Here is a 20,945-nt window from a genome sequence, read left to right on the forward strand (position 1 = left end):
GGAGAAGATAGCTGCAAATGACATACCTGCTAAAAGGTTAATATCCAAAATATATAAAGAACTTACACAACTCAACACCAAAAAAAAAAAAAAAAAGAACCCAATAATACAATTAAAAAATGGGCAGAGAACATGAATAGACATTTATCCAAAGAAGACATACAGATGTCCAACAGACACATGAACAGATGCTCAACAGTATCAGGGAAATACAAATCAAAACTACAATGAGATATCACCTAACACCTCTCAGAATGGCTAAAATAAAAACACAATAAGCAACAAATGTTGGTACTGATGTGAAGAAAGGAGAACTCTCGTGCACTGTTGGTGGAAATGCAAACTGGTGCAGCCACTCTGGAAAACAGTATGGAGTTTCCCCAAAAATTTAAAAATAGAACTACCCTACAACCCAGCAATTGCACTACTAGTTATTTACCCAAAGGACACAAAAGTACTAATTCAAAAGGATACATGCACCCCAATGTTTATAGCACATTATCTGCAATAGTCAAATTATCAAAATACCCCAAGGGACTACTGACTGATGAATGGATAATGAAGATGTAGAATGTACAAATAATGGAATATCATTAAGTCATAAAAAGAATGAAATCTTGCCATTTGCAATGACATGAATGGAGCTAGAGAGTATTATGCTAAGCAAAATAAGCCTGTCAAAGAAAGATACATACCATATGATTTCACTCATATGTGGAATTTAAGAAACAAAACAAAGGAGCAAATGGGAAAAAAAGATATGGAGAGGCAAACCAAGAAACAAACTCTTAACTACAGGGAACAAACTGATGGTTGCCAGAGGGAAGGTAGGTAAGAGAATGGGTTACATATATAGATGAGGATTAAGGAGAGCATTTGTGATGAGCATTGGGTATTGTATGGAAGTGCTGAATCACTATATTGTATACCTGAAATTAACATTACACTGTATGTTAACTGAAATTTAAATAAAAACTTAAAAAACACACTAGATGTTATGAATAAATAGCAGGCTAGATGAAGCAGAGGAATAAATTAGTAACTTGGAGGGCAGAGTAATGGAAAGTAAGCTAAGCAAGTGAGAGAAAAACAAATTATGCAAAATGAGAATAGGTTTAGGAAACTCAGCAACACCATCAAGAGTAATAACATTCTATAGGGATCCCAGAAGAAGAAAAAAAGAGAAAAGGGGGCAGAGTATTAATTTGAAGACATAATTGCTGAAATCTTCCAAAATTTGGAAAAGGAAACAGATATCCAGATCCAGGAGGCATAGAAATCCCGAAACAAAATCAACCCAAGGAGCCCTACACCAAGACACATAGTAATATAAATGGAAAAAGTAGTGATAAAGAGACAATTTCAAATGCATCAAGAGAAAAGGAGACAGTTATATACAAGAAAAAACCCTAAGGCTCTCAGCTGACTTTTCAACAGAGACTTTGAAGGTAAGAAGGGAGTGGCAGGATATTTTCAAACTGCTGAAAGGAAAAAATACGCAGCCAAGAATACTCTGCCCAGCAAGGCTATCATTCAGAATAGAAGAAGAAATAAAGAGTTTCTCACACAAACAACAGCTAAAGTTCAGACCACTAAACCAGCCATATAAGAAATGTTAAAGGAGATTCTTTGAGTGGAAAGGAAAGACCATTAGTAAGAGTAAGAAAAGTAGGAAACGCAAAAGCATTAAAAAAAGCGTATCTTTACAAATCATTCAAGAGACTCACAAAATGAAAGGATGTAAGTATGACACCATATACCAAAAACATTGGGGATGGGCAGTAAATAATGGGTTCAAACTTAAGTGACCATCAACTTAATACAGACTGCTATATGCAGAAGATGTCATATACAAACCTAATGGTAACACAAATCAAAAACCAGTCATTGAAACTCTAAATGAAAGGAATCTAAGTATATCAGTAAAAAAAGCCAGCAAACCATGAGTAAGTTAGCAAGAGAAAAGGTAATCAGAGAAGAACTACAAAAACAACCACAAAACAAGTAAAAAAAAAATGGCAATAAATACATATTTACCAATAATTACTCTGAATGTAAGTGGACTAGACACTCCAATCAAAAGACACAGGGTGACAGAATGGATTAAAAAAAAAAAAAGACTCATCTATATGCTGCCTATAAGAGACTCATTTCAGACCTAAAGACACATGCAGAGGGGCACCTGGGTGGCTCAGTCGGTTAAGCGTCTGACTTTGGCTCAGGTCATGATCTCACGGTCCGTGAGTTCAAGCCCCGCGTCGGGCTCTGTGCTGACAGCTCAGAGCCTGGAGCCTATTTCAGATTCTGTGTCTCCCTCTCTCTCTGACCCTCCCCCATTCATGCTCTGTCTCTCTCTGTCTCAAAAGTAAATAAACGTTAAAAAAAAAATTAAAAAAAAAAAGACACATGCAGATTGAAAGTGAGAGAATGAAAAAACATTCATCACACCAGTGTATGTCAAAAGAAAGCTGGGGTAGCAATAATTATATGGGACAAAACAGACTTTAAAACAAAGGCTGTAATAAGAGACAAAGAAGGACACTATATAATAATACAGGGGACAATCTAACAAAGATATAACAATTTTAAATATTTATGTACCAAACATGGGAGTGCCTGAATACAAGAAAAAGTTAATAACAAACATAAAAGAACAAATCGATAATAATACAATAACAGTAGGGGACTTTAACACCCCACTTACATCAATGAACAGATCATCCAAACAGAAATTCAATAAGGAAACAGAGGCTTTGAATGACATACTAGATTGGATGGATTTAAGAGATATATTCAAAACATTCCATCCTGAAACAGCACAATACACATTCCTTTCAAGTGTACATCAAACATTGGACAGAACAGATCACATATGAGACTACAAAACAAGTCTCAACAAAAACAAAAAAACCAAAATCATACTATGCCTCTTTTCTGAACACAATGCTTTAAAAATAGAAACAACCAAAAGAAAAAATCTAGATAGACCACAAATACATGGAAGTTAAATAACATGCTATTAAACAATGAATGAGTCAGCCAATAAATCAAAGAATAAATGAAAAATTACATGCAAGCATACGAAAACACAATGGTCCAAAATCTTTGGGATGCAGCAAAAGTAGTTCTAAAAGCTATACAGACCTATCTCAAGAAGCAAGAAAAATCTCAAATAAACCTAATTTTACACCAAAAGGAGCTAGAAAATGAAGAACAAACAAAACCCAAAACAAGCAGAAAGAAGGAAATACTAAAGATTAGAGCAGAAATAAGTGATATGGAAATTTTAAAAAACAATAGATCAATGAAACTTTGAAAAGATCTTTGAAAAGATCAACCAAATAGATAAACCTTTAGCCAGACTCATTTTATTTATTTTTAATTCTTTTAACGTTTATTTATTATTGAGAGACAGAGAGACACAGAATGTAAGCAGGGGAGGGATAGAGAGAGGTAGAATCTGAAGCAGGCTCCAGGCTCCGAGCTGTCAGCACAGAGCCCAACATGGGGCTCGAACTCATAAACTGCAAGAATATGAACTGAGCCAAAGTCAGTCACCCAACCAACTTAACCACCCAGGCGCCCCAGCCAGACTCATTTTAAAAAAGAGAGAGAGAAAAAGAGAGAGGGGACTCAAACAAAATTAAAAATGAAAGAGAAGAAATAAGAACCAAAACCACAGAAATAAAAAGAATTTTAAGAGAATATTATCAAAAATTATATGCCAACAGGGGCGCCTGGGTGGCGCAGTCGGTTAAGCGTCCGACTTCAGCCAGGTCACGATCTCGCGGTCCGTGAGTTCGAGCCCCGCGTCAGGCTCTGGGCTGATGGCTCGGAGCCTGGAGCCTGTTTCCGATTCTGTGTCTCCCTCTCTCTCTGCCCCTCCCCTGTTCATGCTCTGTCTCTCTCTGTCCCAAAAATAAATAAAAAACGTTGAAAAAAAAATTAAAAAAAAAAATTATATGCCAACAAATTGAACAAACTAGAAGAAATGGATAAATTCCTAGAAACATATAACCTCCCAAATCTGAATCAGGAATATTATAGGAAGAAATAGAAAATTTGAACAGACCAATTATCTGCAATGAAATTAAATCAGTAATAAAAAAACTGCCAACAAACAAAATTGCAGGACCAAATGGCTTTACAGGTGAATTCTACCAAACATTGAAAGAAGAGTTGATACCTATTCTTCTCAAGCTATCCCAAAAAAGAGAAGAGGAAGGAAAGCTTCCAAATTCATTCTATGAGGCCAGCATTACCCTGACAACAAAACCAGATAAAGATACCACACAAAAAAGAGAACTACAGGACAATATCTCTGATGAACATAGATGCAAAAATCCTCAACAAGATACTCACAAACTGAATCCAACAATACATTTAAAAAAATCATTCACCATGATCAAGTGGAATTTAATCTTTGGATGCAAGGGTGGTTCAACTTGCAAATCAATCAACATGATATATCACATCAATAGAAGAAATGATAAAAACTACATGATCATTTCCATAGACACAAAAAAAGGATTTGACAAAGTACAACATCCATTCATGATAAAAACTCTCAAGAAAAAGTAGGTTTAGAGGGAACATACCTCACCATAATAAAGGCCTTATATGAAAAACCCACAGCTAACATCATGCTCAATGGTGAAAAACTGAGAGCTTTTCCCTCAAGATCAGCAACAAGGATAAGATATCTATTCTCATCACTTTTATTCAACATAGTACTAGAACTCCTAGCCACAGCAATTAGACAAGAAAATGAAATAAAAGTCATCAAAATTGGTAAGGAAGAAGTAAAACTTTCACTATTTGCAGATGACATGATACTATATATAGAAAACCCTAAAGATTCTACCAAAAAAAATGACTAGAACAATAAATGAATTCACTGAGTTTGCAGGATACAAAATCAATGTACAGAAATCTGTTGTGTTCCTATAGACTACAATGAAACAGTAGAAAGAGAAATTTAAAAAAAATCCCATTTACAAATACACAGAAAATAATAAAATATCTAGTAATAAACTTAACCAAATAGGAGAAAAAGATCTATACTCTGAAAACTATAAAACACTGAAGAATTGTTTTATAGTTTCTTAAAACAAGAAAGAAGTTGAAGACGACACAAAGAAATGGAAAGATATTCTATGCTCATGGATTGGAAGAACAAATACTGTTAAAATGTCTATTCTACCCAAAGCACTCTACACATTTAACTCAATCCCTATGAAAATACCAACAGCATTTTTCACAGAATGAAAACAAACAATCCCAGAATTTGTATGGAACCACAAAGGACCCCAAATAGCCAAAGCAATCTTGAAAAACAGAATGGAAGTTATCACAATTTGAGACTTCAAGTTATATTACAAAGCTGTAGTGATCAAAACAGTATGGTACTGGCACAAAAACAGACATATAGATCAATGGATAGAATGGAATAGAATGGAATAGAATAGAATAGAATAGAATAGAATAGAATAGAATAGAAAGCAAGAATAAAGAATGTGAAAAAGTCTTTTCAACAAATGGTGTTCTGGAAATTGTTCAGTTACATGCAAAAGAATAAAACTGGACTACTTTCTTACACCATACAAAAAATAAACTTGAAGTGGATTGAGGACCTATATGTGAGACCTGAAACCATAAAAACCATAGAAGGAAGGACAAGCAGTAACTTGAGGCAAGAAAAATAAAAGCAAAAATAAACTACTGGGGCTACATCAAAATAAAAAGCTTCTGTACAGCAAAGGAAACCATCAACAAAACTTAAAGACAACCTACTGAATTGAGAGAAGATATTTTCAAATGACACATCTCAAAAAGTGTTAGTATCCAAATATATAATTTCTACAACTCAACACCAAAGAAAACAAATAATTCAATTAAAATACAGCCAGTCATTTCTCCAAAGAAGACATACAGATGTCCAACAGACACATGAAAAGATGCTCAACATCACTCATCATTGGGGAAATGCAAACCAAAACAACAATGAGATATCACCTCACACCTCTCAGAATGGCTAAAATCAAAAACACAAGAAATAACAAGTATTGGTGAGAATGTGAGGAAAAAGGAATCCTCAGGCATTGTTTGTGGAAATGCAAACTGGTGGAAAACAGTCACTGTGGAATATAGTATGGAGGTTCCTCAAAAAATTAAAAATAAAACTACCCTATGATCTAGTAATCACACTCCTGGGTATTTACCCAAAGAATACAAAAACACTAATCTGAAGGGATATATGCACCCCCACGTTTACTGCAGCATTATTTATAATAGCCAAACTCTAGAAGCAGCCCAAGTATCCATCGATAGATAATGGATAAAGAAGATATGGTGTGTATGTGTGTGTGTGTGTGTATGTATATACACATACAATGGAATATTAAGCCATAAAAAAAAAACAATGAAATCTTGCCATTTGCAACAACATGGATGGAACTGGAGAGGATAAATGCTAGCAAAATAAGACAGAGAAAGACAAATACCATATAATTTCACTCATATATGGAATTTAAGAAACAAAACAGCAAACAAAGGGAAAAAAAGAGAGAGAGAAACCAAAAACAATCTCTTAATTATAGAGAACTTACAGATGGTTACCAGAGGGGAGGTGGGTGAGAGGATGGGTGAAACAGGTGAAAGGGATTAGGAGCACACTTATCTTGATGAGCACTGAGTAATATATGGAACTGCTGAATCACTATATTGTACACCTGAAACAACAAAACACTGTATGCTAACTACACTGGAATTAAAATTAAAAATGTTTACATTAAAAAAAGAAGAGGAAAGAAATGAGGTTGGTTAATACACTTAGAAGAGACTTCAAGCAGGATAAAGGTACCATGCTACCTGAATCCTGTGTTACACAATGTTCCTATGTTCTCTTTGTCTTTCTCCCCCACCACCACCCACCATTATCTCCCTCCCCCAACCTCTCTTTCTTCCCCTCCCTCCCCTCTCACTTGCTGGCTTGCTACCCCCCTCTCATTCTTTGTTATATCAGCCTTCTCTGCTTACAATACAGTTATAAGGACCAGAGTTAAAGGTGAGAGAAGTGACTCAGCAGATGGAAGGTACCTGGAGCCAGCACTCACTTGCTGATTTAGATATCTAGAAGCAAATATTCCTGGTCAGTAACAGTCCCAGCAAAGGATATTTGTGGCCAAATTGGATGTCAATAATGGATGGCCAATTTAAGGACATAACTGTCTTGAATATTCCATACCTCATGAATGTCAAGTGCCTATTTGTTCCTTCCATCCCTCCCTATATTTGTTCAGTACACATAAACACTACTTAATTTATTTATGCCTAACATGTCCCACAAGTTACACGCTTTAGTTTTATTTAAGAAAGACTATTCTTAAACAGTGCAGTAAATATAAACACGATTATCAAAATAACTATAATCATTAACACACCAGTGGATTATTCTTGTATTTTAAAAATATTGAGGGGCACCTGGGTGGCTCAGTCGGTTAAGCATCTGACTTCAGTCAGGTTGTGATCTCATGGTTTGTGAGTTCGAGCCCCATGTCCACTGTTAGTACAGAGCCTGCCTGGGATTTTCTCTCTCCCTCTCTCTGACCCTCCCCCACTTGCTCTCTCTCTCTCAAAATAAATAAACTTAAAAAAACAAAATTAAAAATGTTAATTGATCACCCATCATATACTAATGACTGTTTTGGGTGCTGGAGATAAGACAATCACTAAAAGAAAACTAAAATTCTTACCCTTTCAGAGCTTACATTTTAGTGAAGATGCATGGTTAAGGAATACTACATCACATGTGCATGGGTATGGATATCTGCATATGCATTTACACAAGTGTATGTGTGAGTACTTTTACATGCAAGCACGTGTGTGTTGCACACACTTAAATTTTTATTAACCCAGTTTGACAAGTACAAAGTGACAAGTCTAGGAAGTATTTGGGTATTGAGGCTAACAATGAATTACATTATACTTTCTCAGTGTGCTGTGTTCCAATGAATATAGAATACATGAGTGTGAGTACTGGCTCTGTCACTTACTATCTGGGTGTCTACGGACAAATCACTTAATCTTGATGAACCTTGCACCGTGTATATACAGTATCTCTAAAGACTTAATGAGATAAAATGAGGAACATGGTGGATACACTAGAAAACCATGCACAAATATAAGGGATTCTTCCATATTATTACCCTGACTTTGTGAAGTAAGTAGTACTGGTATTTATTGATATTTAGTGGTGATTTTTTTCCTATGGTCCCGAACTAGTAGGTTAGATTTTTTTTTTTTTTTTTTGCTTATACTCTACTCCCTAGGTTTAAATTTATATTTTTCTGTACCCAAATCTTCAGGTTTAATTCTCTGCTCTTTAATAAAGATATGAAAACACATGGAAGTGCAGGTGGTAAAATTACATAAAGAAATGTATCATTTTGCTTCATTAAGTCCCACTTCTGGTTTTCATCAATAGTTGGTAACCACCAAAGTTGCAATGAAAATTACTAAACCTGTGCTCACTCTATCTTCTCAACTTCACTCCTCCATTCCATTTCCCCCACATTCTCCTATAACCTTTCTATTTGAAACCTGTAAGAATGCTGTGCTCCATACTGAAAATTTTTAGCAACTCCAGGATTTACTTGCATCATTGCATAAAAAGGCATAACCTTTTGGTGCCACATAAATGACAGCAAGCAAAGCAGTACTGTCTTAATTCATTAGCATTCACTTTGCAGCACTAGACTCCTAATTAAGAGCTTCATAAGTATTCATATTTATTCAGGTTATTCTACACTGTATTTGCTATATTTGGTTAGAAACATTTAGACACATTAACTGTTCTTCCAGTCAGAACAAATACTTCCTGTATTTGTGGATAAGCTAATTGATAACTGTCCTTTGTCAAAAGCAAAATACAAAAACATATTGTTCCCATTTTCAATTTTCCTTTATTTCCTTACATAAGTCATTGTATTTAGATTAGACAAAGAAAAGTGATTATTCTAAGAGTGAACTTTTGAATTGGTATTGTTAGCTTCTTCCAGTGATGATAACATCCTCAAGTTATGCTGGTAAATACATTATAGAAAACTATAAACCTGAGAAGTTTGCACCTGTGATAAAGAAAGTGATCAGATGAGGGAAGGGTGACTTGAAGCTTCACCACCTGAATAATGGTTGAAGAGCTGATGGATGATTACTTCAGAAGAAGGATTTTATGGGCTGGGGAACAGCTTTTGTTAGAACATAAGAGAGAAGTTTGATTTACCCTATGTTGTCTCAAAAGACACAACCAGGACCGATACATAGAAACTAAAAGAAATTTTAGTTCAAAAAAGGAAGACCTGATCAACAATTATATTTATTCAAAAACAACATGATCTAATTTTGGAATTCCACTGGGCAGTGGGGCCACCAATAGAATATTCACATGTATTCTGAATACCATACAGATCAGAGACAATGAATAAAACCCCTGATCACCCAGTGCGCCTGTGTGGCTCAGTCAGAAAGCAACTGGTTCTTGATTTCAGCTCAGTTTGTCATGATCTCACAGTTCGTGGGATTGAGCTCCATTTTGGGCTCCACACTGTCAGTACAGGGCCTTCTTGGGATTCTCTCTCTCCCTCTCTCTGCCCCTCCCCCACTAGCACTCATGTACTCTCTCTCAAAATAAATAAACCAAAAAAAACCACCCTCTGATATCCCATGCTTACACCATGACTAAAACAGAATAATACTTCAATTTCAATGTAACTAAGGTAAACATTCAGAAGCCAGAAGAACCACCTCTGGAGTCCCCTGTAGAGCAGCAAGTAGGCACTTGACATGTGGAATACAGACATAATCATCTTCCAAAAGATGAAGCCCCACCTCAAGGCAGAAATGCTGAAAATAAATCTGCTATCTGGATGTTCAGAGTTCTGGTTATGGAGAATTGAGAGGGAGGGCCTTGAAAGTGGATGCAATCAGGTTGGGAGTTGCACCCCTTCTCAAGAAGAGTGGAACAACTTGGAAGTGGGAATGGCCTTGTATTCTCATGGATTTGGGGAATAGGGGAAAGAAGGAAATAAGTAGTAGAAAGTAAAGGTTTTACAAAAACAAAATAGAAACATCAGAAGGCAGCATTATCCTCTCTCCTTTGGCCACAAAAGAATGTAGTAGACATTAATTTAAGAACCTGCACTTCATCATACCAACAGAAGAGGGGACTCTTGTGCTAACAAATCTAAAAAGTCACCAAACTTAAAACTTGCTGGCCTAGGAAAATGTAAGACATTCCAAAATTAACAGAAAATAGAAGACATCATCCATACTAAAGGTTATTGTAACAGAAAAAAAAAAAAAAAGAAAATAAAACATTTTAGATGAAAATAATTCCCCAAAACAGCCACAAAACAGAAAAAGTGTAACCAAAATATGCCAGTCTAAATTAAATACCCTTAAACAACCATTTGCTGTTAAAAAAAAAAAAAAACCCTCAAAGAACATATTTATTTAAAAGTTCAAAATAAAAATCAACATAAAAACAGGAAGGTGTAAAATGAGAGTTGACTGAACTCAGAAACAAAATTGAAAATAAAGAAAAAATCACCTATAAAGTAAAAGACCAAATTGGAAGACATCACAGGAAATATAGATTAGATTGAGAATGTAATAAGGGACATAAGCAAAAATTAAAACAAATGAAATAAATAAAATGACATAGATAAAAAGGATCAAAAGGATAGAGAAGATGGGAAAGAAATCTAAAGATCATTAATGAAACTAATAGTACCAAGATGACCATAGAAACAAAAACATAAACACAGAACATGTAAAATACATAATATTTAATATATAACATATAATATTAAAAGTATTAAATAAGGAACATTAAAAATATATAGACAACATAGAAAAGAAATGCAATAAATATATAACACACAGTAAATATTACTTAAATATATAATAATTAAATCAATAAATAAAAATGAACTAACTCATCTATTAAATAAAAAGCATTTTCAGATTGGCTTATATAGCAAAACCCAACCGCTAAACAAACCCAAGGGTTAAATAAACAGACCCACTTAACACAAACAGATTCAGAAAAGCTAGACCAGGGGCACCTGGGTGGCTCAGTGGGTTGAGCGTCCAACTTTAGCTCAGGTCATGATCTCACGGCTGGTGGGTTTGAGCCCTACATCGGGCTCTGTGCTGACAGCTCAGAGCCTGAAGCCTGCTTTGGATTCTGTGTGTCCCTCTCCCTCTGCCCCTCCCTCGCTCATGCTGTCTCTCTCTGCCTCTTAAAAATGTATAAACGTTAAAAAAAATAATAATTAAAAAAAAAAAAAGAAAAGCTAGACCAGATAAATCCAAGTGAATAAGAAATCTTGACATTCCACACAGGATACTTTAGGCTTAAAAATATTAAATAAGACAAGAAGCTTACTTCATAATGCTAAAGGATCTAATTCACAGTGAAGAAACAATGGCTATGAATATATATTCACCATATAATGCAGTAACTTCCTTAACAAAGTATAAATTACAGAAAACACAAGACAAAACTATAATAATAATGGGTTTAATACTTCACTCTCACTGAAAAAAAATCAAAAAAAGAATAAAAAACATTAAAATATAGATAACATTAAATAAAGTTAATAATGTTTAAATAAACATTAAAGATAAACTGGATCTTACTGACACATGTAAAAAAAGAACATACTTTCTTCTCAATACACATAAAGCATTCAGTAAATTTGACCACCTATAAGCTCACCAAAAAGTGTTGTACATTTCATAAAATGAAATTAATATCACATTCTCTGATTATAAAATAACTAGAAATTAATTAAAAACAGAAAACAAAGACTTTTCAATGAAATACCCTTCAATAAAAATGTTTAAACCTTCTATTAAATAATTCTTTAAAAATAGAGAAATAAAAATCAAAATTTCTAAATTTCTAAAGAAGCATGATAATAAAATCTCTACATTAAGGAATCTATGGAATACAATAAAAGCAGTGACAGAAGAAAATGTATAGCCTTAAACACTTAAATCAATAAACAAAAATAATCAAATAAAAGAATAAATGAAAGAATAAAAATAATCAAATTCCCAACAAAGAAAGTTAGAATAAGTACAGTAAAATAAACCTGAAGTATAAGAACAAAAATAACAGCCGATATTAATGAGGTATAAAAAAGGATAACAAAATGCTGCATAAATCAAAATACTAGTTCTTGAAAAAATAAGCAATAGTACAAAGTATTAACTCTTCAAGGCGGGGGGGGGGGTGGGTAGGAGGAGAAAGCATACAAATACAAAATAAGGCATGATAAGGAAAAATTTATCTTGAAACAGGATTTATTTTAAAATCATAAGACAGTAGTTTATAAATACCTATGCAAATAAACTGGAAAAATCTAGATAAAATAAATAATTTCTTAGGAAAAACTGAATCCTATAGAGAAAGATTAAACAAACCAATTTCCATAGAATAAGTAGAGAACATTAGCAAAAAACTTTAATAAAGGAATCAGAACCAGATGTTTTCACAGAATAATTCTACCAAAATATCAAAATCACATGTTCTCTCAATACTACCTAAACTGTCTCAGAGAATAGAAAAAAGAAAAATTTTATAATTATTTTTATGAAGCAAGTATAACACTAATACATCAACTTAATAAAGATATTATATATTTTTAAAATTCTTATGAATTCATTTCTAAATATTGAAGCAAAAAACTAATCCTAAACAAATATTAGCAAAAGATATTAACACAATATGGAAATAATACAGTATGAGGCAAGAGAGATTTATTCCAAAATTGTAAGGATGGTTCAATATTTAATTTATTTTACCCTGTAAGTAATTTAAGAAGAATCATATGATTATCACCATAGAAACTAAAAAGGCCTCTGACAAAATTTGACACCTATCCCTCATTTTTAAAAAGCACTTAATAATATTTTTTGCATTTGTTCTTAACATGATTATTAAACATCACTCCCAAAGCCAGTATCTTACATAATGGGAAACTTCTGACAAGAAGCATTCCCACCAGGATGAGGAACAGGGTAAGGAAGAACGTCCATTGTCTTAGTATTATTTAACATTACACTGGCAGTATTAGCAATGCAAAAGAAAATAGAAGATTAAGCATTGTAAAAAAAAGTAAAACTTCCTGTTTGCAGATCATATGACTGTAAATCTGGAAAATCCAAGGAATTATTAATAAGAAACTAAGTCAAATAATAAAGTATAAGGATATCAATTTAATACACAAAATCAACAATTTTCATATATATAAATAATCCCGTAGAAGACATAATGTTATAATAGCAACAATAAAGATAAAATTATTAGAAATAAACTTAAGCAGAAATGTGCAAAATGTACCTAGGGAAAATTTAAAAACACACCTGTTTTGAATAAATGGAAACACATCTATTTTCTTGGAAAGGAGACAACATCCTATGTAGTTTCTCTCCAAAGTATTACATATATATGTAAGATATGTATGTATATGTACGTATGTGTGTGTATACATCCCATTCCCAATATACAAGGTTTTTTGGGGTTTGTTTAACAAAGATAATATTAAAGGTTATATGGAACAGTAAGTATTTAAGAATACTTTGGAAAACCTTTCAAAAGAGAAATGATGAAGCCATGCCCTATCAGATATTAGAACACATGAAAAGTCCTTTAGAAGTTTAATAGTATGGCATTAGAGCATATAGAGAAGCAGACTGAAAAAACAAAACAGGCCATACTCAATTACGTAAAGAAATCTAGTGTTGAATGAGTATGGTAGCTCAAAATACTGAGGAAAATATGGGCACTTTAATAAATTATGTAACAATTATATCAATTTAGAAAAAGATAAAATTGGATTCACACTTCACAATATACTTGAATAAATTCCAAATAGATAGAAGATTTATATGTAAAATATGAAATAACACAAGTACAAGAAGATATATGGGTATATTTCTTTATAACCTGTTTGTGGGTAAGGCATTTTTTTAACTATGAAACAAAATGTAGATACAAAAAAAAAGAGTGTTAATAAATTAGACATTAAAAAGTTTCGTACGGGAAAAATACAACATTAGAAGACAAATGATAAACTGGGTAAAAACATTTGTATCATCCAAGATTCACCATCCTGATATCTGAAGAGTGCTTTAAAAGCACTGGGTGTTGTATGGAAACCAATCTGACAATAAATTTCATATATTGAAAAAAAATTTTGAGGGAAAAAAAGTCCAATAGAAAATGGGCAAAAGACATGATCAGAAAGCTCACAGAAAAAATACTCAAATGGTTCTTAAATAATGTTCATAATAACCTAGAAAAATCAGGCTGATTAATACTGGCCTATACAGTTATAATGAATCAAACAATTTATTAGTAGTTCCTATACTTTCTACTTCATTTAGTAATTAGCCTAGATTTTTTACTTAATTACAGGTTGTTTTCACATCAAAGAAAAAAGCACACATGACCCCAGAATTGGCTACCGACAATCAGCAACATGTAGTGTAACTATCCAAGAAAAAAATTCAAGAGTCTAGATGGATGTTTGAAATTTTATTGCCATCCACCCCACGGTTCCACCACCTTCTCTCCCAGTCTTAGCAACCAATGATCTATTTTGTGTCTCTACAAACTTGCCTATTCTGAATATTTCATATATATGAAATGAGTTCATATATATGAACTCATATGTGGTCCTTTGTGAGTGGCTTCTTTCACTTACCATGTCTTCAAGATCCATCCATATTAGCACTCTTTTATTGCTAAATAATATTCCATTGTATGGATATACAGAATTTTATCCATTTATCAGATGATGGGCATTTGGATTGTTTTCACTTTTTGACTACTATGAATAATGTTGCTATGAACATTTATATACAAGTTTTTGTATGCACATTTTCATTTCTCTTAGGTATATACCTAGGACTAAAATTGCTGGTTCATATAGTAACTAACACCATCTTTAACATACTAAGAAACAGCCAAATCATTTTCCAAAGTTATTACTCTAACCAAAAAGGTATGTTTTTCTATTTTTACACATCCTCCCTAACACTTGTTAGTATCTTTTTTATTACAGTCATCCAAGTGGGTGTGAAACGGTATCTCATTGTGATTTTGATTTGTATTTCTTTGATGGCTAATGATGTTGAGTATTTTTTCATATGCTTATTGGTCATTTGTTTATTCTTTTGGAGAAACATCTTTAGATTCTTTTCTGATTTTTTTTAAACTGAAGTATAGTTGACATATTAGTTTCAGATGCACAACAATGATTCAACAATTATGTACATTACAAAATGCTCACTAAGGAAGTATAGTTATCAAGAAAATTACTATGCTTTTAGAATACACTTTAGAAAATGCTACTGAAAATCTAATCTAATCAAAATTGTAAAAGTTAAATTGAAATAGCTGTTTTTGAGAGGGAGGGAACAAATTCTTTCTGTATGAGGCAATCGTGCCACCTTCTGGAAATCTAGAGACAGCACTGTCACATTTTTCAGAATTTAATAGTCTTCTGTTATAGCAACATCTGACAAACAAGCTAAGACTTTGTGCTTTACAAGGTAGAAAACAGAAAATGGCCTTCAATGTACTCTGGTGTAAAACTGACAGTGCTAATCATGGCAAACAGAAAAATTAAGTATTCCTTTGCCAACTTTTTAACTAAAATTTCTATAGTTCTGTGGGGGAAAAAAATCAAGAGCCTTACATTCTCGTGGAGTTATTTTACTAGATCCATCTACTGTTACATTTTATAAGCTTTCTTAAGTAAATGGGGATTTTTACAGCAGGTTTTTCTTATGAGACTAAAAATAAAAACTCAAGGACCCTTGGGTGGCTCAGTCGGTTAAGCATCCAATTCAGCTCAGGTCATGATCTCACGGTTCTTGAGTTCGAGCCCCGCATTGGGCTTTGTGCTGACAGCTCAGAACCTGGAGCCTGCTTTAGATTCTGTGTCTACCTCTCTCTCTCTCAAAAATAAACACTAAAAATTTTTTTAAATAAATAAAAATAAAAACTCGTTTTGATAATGGTGTTGTGCTGTACATCGAAAGTTATTTATTGGACAAACTATCTTAGAGCACTTTTTTGTACAACTGACAGTCTTTAGTGCTTCAAAATATTAATTTATTTAAGTCTTTTAAGAACTTTATGAAGTAGGTATTTTCATTTTACAATTAGGGAAACTCAGCCATATAGAAGAAATGTGCTCAAGATCACACAGTAATATAGTTAGGGTGTGAACTCAGACCAATCTGGTTTTAAGGTCTATGCACTTCATGACTTAGTTATGCTACTTCTAACATTCTTATACAACTGTGTAGAAAGAATAATCAACTGTAATATTTTAAATTTAAATATATTTAATTTGTTGGGACTGTAGCAAGGGTCAGATCTGAAATGTTATGAAAAGTTGCTGAGGACTTCTTCCAAGGATCAAAGAATGTGAAGGCAAATATAATTTCCTTGAGAGGAAAAAATAAAAAATAAAAAGTCCTCATACTTTATAGTAAAAATCAAATAATACAGAAAATCAAGGGGAAATAAGACATGAGAACTCTTCTCAGTGTATAGTAATGATCAATATAGTCCAGCTACTGTGTATACATAATGCTAGAAACTTTTTGACAAATAAACACTGATCGAGAAATTATAAGGTGTTTAAGAGACAGTATAAAAACCGCTAAGAATTTTGCTTACTTTCAGATGGAATGTAGGTCACAAATGATAGTTACAGCAATAAGAAAACAGAATAAAATGAAAATTATACTTTAAGGTATCAAAGAGCAGTAAGTACAAAAAGTCTAAATAAATTCCAAGGATAAAACAGGTCTCTTTGGTGCTCAAAGAACAGTTGCTTTTATGGGACCAACTGCCTATTCTGGGTAGGTGTGGGTGGAACAGCAGGCCTGTCATAAATTTTGTTGGATAAGAAAAATACCACTGACACTTTTTTTAAATGTTTATTTTTGACAGAGAGAAAACACAAGTGGGGGAGGGGGAGAGAGAGAGAGAGGGAGACAGAGAATCCCAAGCAGGCTCCACACTGTCAACACAAAGCCCAATGTGGGGCTCAAACCCGTAAACTGGAAGATCATGGCCTGAACTGAAGTCCGATGCTCAACCGACTGAGCCATCTAAGCACCTCCCAACACTGACACTTTTCATGACACTATGTTTGATATACCAAATTGCAAATGTAAGAACTCCAAATGTGAAAATAAACTGTTGAGCCCTCAACAGGAATTCTGGGAAAAGACAAGAGAGCAGATCTGAAAAGCAGAAAAATGTCTTGATTTTGTTCAGGCCAAGAAAGAAGTCATCTCAGAAAAGAAAACTCCAGGGGAAAAAAAAAAAATCACTAAATTCTCTGTCTATATCTTTGGCTAAACTTTGTGTGAAAGACCAACTTAAGGTGCTCATTTGGAGAAAAAAAATAAACTGAATGTGGAACTGTTGCCCAAGAAACAGAGTTTGCAATTTACGTTTAACCATGTTAATTGTTTAAACAACAGAAATAACACTTACCGGAAAAAAATAGCAGAAGCTAGAATCTCAACTTATCATTCATATTAATACAAATTTGCAAGATACAAAAGAAATGAAAATGGCACCCATTCCTTTCATAAAAGAAAACCAACCTTTAAAACCAGCCCTTCCAGATATGGAATTGGCAGACAATATTTTTTTTTAATTTTTCTAAGTTTATTTATTTTTTTTGAGAGAGAGAGAGTAGGGGAGGGACAGAAAGAGGGGGAGACAGAATCCCAAGCAAGCTCCACGCTGTCAACACAGAGCCAGACACGGGGCTTGAACTCACAAACCATGAGATCATGACCTGAGCCAAAACCAAGAGTTGGACGCTTAATGACTGAGCCACCCAGGTGCCCCAGACAGGATTTTAAAGGAGCTATTACAACCACTCTCACTGATGTAAAGGAACATATGCCCTCAATGAAAAATAAAAAAAAAAAAAAAAAAAAAGGAAGTCTGAGAAAAATAGAATTAAAAAAAAAAAGAACCAAAAGGAAATTATAGAACCAATAAAATAATAAATTATAATCAATCACAAGATTGATTTAACAAAACATAGATAAAAATAAGAGTTTGAAAACCTGAAGATAAATCAATTGAAATTATCCAAACTGAATAACAGAGAAAAAAAACACCATTGAAAACAGTGAGCAAAGCCTCAGAAACAGGTTAAAATAAAAACGAATTATGTTAACGCATGTGTTACACAATATAGACCCAAGGAGGAAAAATGAATAGGGAGGAAAATATATTTGAAGAAATAGTGACCAAAAATTTCACAAACTTGGTGAATGACATGAATTTCAATATTCAATATGCCTAGTAACTCCCAAGATGGATAATAATAAACAAGGCCATATCTAGGCACACTGTAGTTAAACTGCTGGAAGCCAAGATAAAAAGTAAACATAAAAGAAGAAGAAAAAAAAGGGGTAAATTACATGCAAGAGAATAAAGATGTAATTAGTAAATAACTTTTTATCAGAAATTACAAAGCTTAGAAGAGAACAAAAAACCATCTTGAGAGGGCTGAAAGAATAAAAATGTCAACCCAGTATTTTATATATCTTAAAAAAATATAAGACCACTTTCATTATTTTGTAAAATGTTTCTTCTTTTAATTTCCTTATAATATATATGTACTGTTTGAGCAAAATCTATTAACACTGTCTTCTGGGATTTACAACATATGCCGGTATAATGCATTTAACAGCTGTAGCAAAAAGTGGTGAGAAGAATAAAACTTACACAGTTACACCATTTCTACATATTATACAAATTGGAACAATGTTAACTATAAGAAAACTTTCAAAAGCTAAGGAAATACACTGCAATCACTAGAGCAACCTCTAAAAAATTCAGAGACATGCTAAAAAAAGCTAACAGAAAAACTTAAATTGATTTCTAAAAAACACTGAAATATCCAAAACAGAAAGAATAGACACAATAGTAAAGAGGGGATAAACAAATAATAAAATGATAGATCTGAAACCAATCCTATCCATAATTACATTAGATGTAAATGACCTAAACATTCTAATTAAAATGTAGGTATTGCCAGAATGGAAAAAGAAAAAGCAAAACTTGCTATATTCTATCTGCAAGAGATACACTTAAAATTTAAAGACAGATTTTGAAGGATATACCATGAGAACAGTGTTTCGTTTTTTAAATCCTGAAGGGGTTATATTAATATTAGAGAATGGGTTTCAAACCCAATGAGTGTTATCGGCAAAAAGACCATTATTAATAATGATAGAAGGATCGATTCATCAGGAAAATAAAAGTCATATATGTATGTGCACCTTAAACCATCATCAAAACTCAGTAAGCAAAAGCTGACAGTTAAAAGGAAAAATAGGCAATTCTATAATCATACTTAAGATTTTTTTTTCCAATATATGAAACTTATTGTCAAATTGGTTCCCATACAACACCCAGTGCTCATCCCAAAAGGTGCCCTCCTCAATACCCATCACCCACCCTCCCCTCCCTCCCACCCCATACTTAAGAATTTTAATGACTATTGGTAACTGATACAACTATATAAAAATCAATATGGGGCACCCAGTTGGCTCAGTCAGTGGAGCATGTGACTCCTGATCTCAGTTTAGCAGGTTTGAGCCCCATGTTGCATGTAGAGATTAGTTAAACATAAAATCTTTAAGAAAAATCAATGTAGCCAATATAGAATCTGAAATTTATCAATGGTTTTGAGATAATAGATAGCTATAAAATATTCTACCTAACAACTACAGAATATAAATTCTTTTCAAGTTCATGTAGCATATTCACCAGAATAGACCATAAAGCTGGGCCACAAAGCAAGACTCAACAAATTTAAAAAGATTGAAATTTTAGAGTGTGCTCTCTGAAAAAAGAGATTTAATTACATGTCAATAGCAAATATTGACAAATTACCAAATATATAGGTAATAGATATTAAACAACACTAAAACAATACTAAATAATCCATGGATTGAAAAGTAATCTCAAGGCATTAGAATACATTTTAACTGCATAATAATAAATACAAAATATTTCAAAATGTGTTCATGCTGCTATAGAGGGCTTAGGAGAAAATAGATAGCTTTAAATCTTATTTAAAAAAAATGAGAATCAATGACCTAAATTTCTATCTTAAATAATAGAAATGAAAAAAAGGAACTAGAAAAGAGAAAATGAAAGTTCAAAAAAATTTTAAAGCAGAAAAAGAGAAGTTAGAGCATAAATCAATGAAATGCAGAATCAATCAATAAAAACCAAAAGGTGTTTGAGAATAAAATTTCAGCCAGACTGCTCAAGAAGAAAAATGACATAAGTTACCAATATCAGAAATCAATGAGGTGACAAACTACAAATAATAAAAGCAAAATAAGGAGATCTACTTTTGGCATAATAACATAAGGAATTCCATGGAATAGCTCCCTAGAGAAACTGGAGAAAATTATTTTTAAACAAACAACCATTTAAAGACTCTGTAAATGGTCCCCAAAGCATACAGTAAATGAAGAAGCATTTTTTAAAAGTCTACTAAAACTCAATAAGAACATCAAGTGTCTGGGATTTGAGCCAAGACTCACTGCCTCCTTCCCTCCTCTAACTCAGCAAGATGGAAACGCCAATCTAGACTGTGGCAGCCAAGGAAGCAAAACCATACTACCTAAGTTGGAGAAATATCTTCCCAGGAGCAGGATGTTAGCATTTCCCATCCAGCCCCCGACTACCATGCTGCTGAAACCAAGTTCTGGATGAGTGTACCCAAGACACAGGAGTTACCTTTTTTGGAGTAGCACCCACTCATAGGTTGTAGGCTATATCTTGGGTCCAGCGCCACTAATACTAC

This window comes from Panthera tigris, chromosome A1, assembly GCF_018350195.1.
Source record: "Panthera tigris isolate Pti1 chromosome A1, P.tigris_Pti1_mat1.1, whole genome shotgun sequence".
NCBI classification, from domain to species: domain Eukaryota; kingdom Metazoa; phylum Chordata; class Mammalia; order Carnivora; family Felidae; genus Panthera; species Panthera tigris.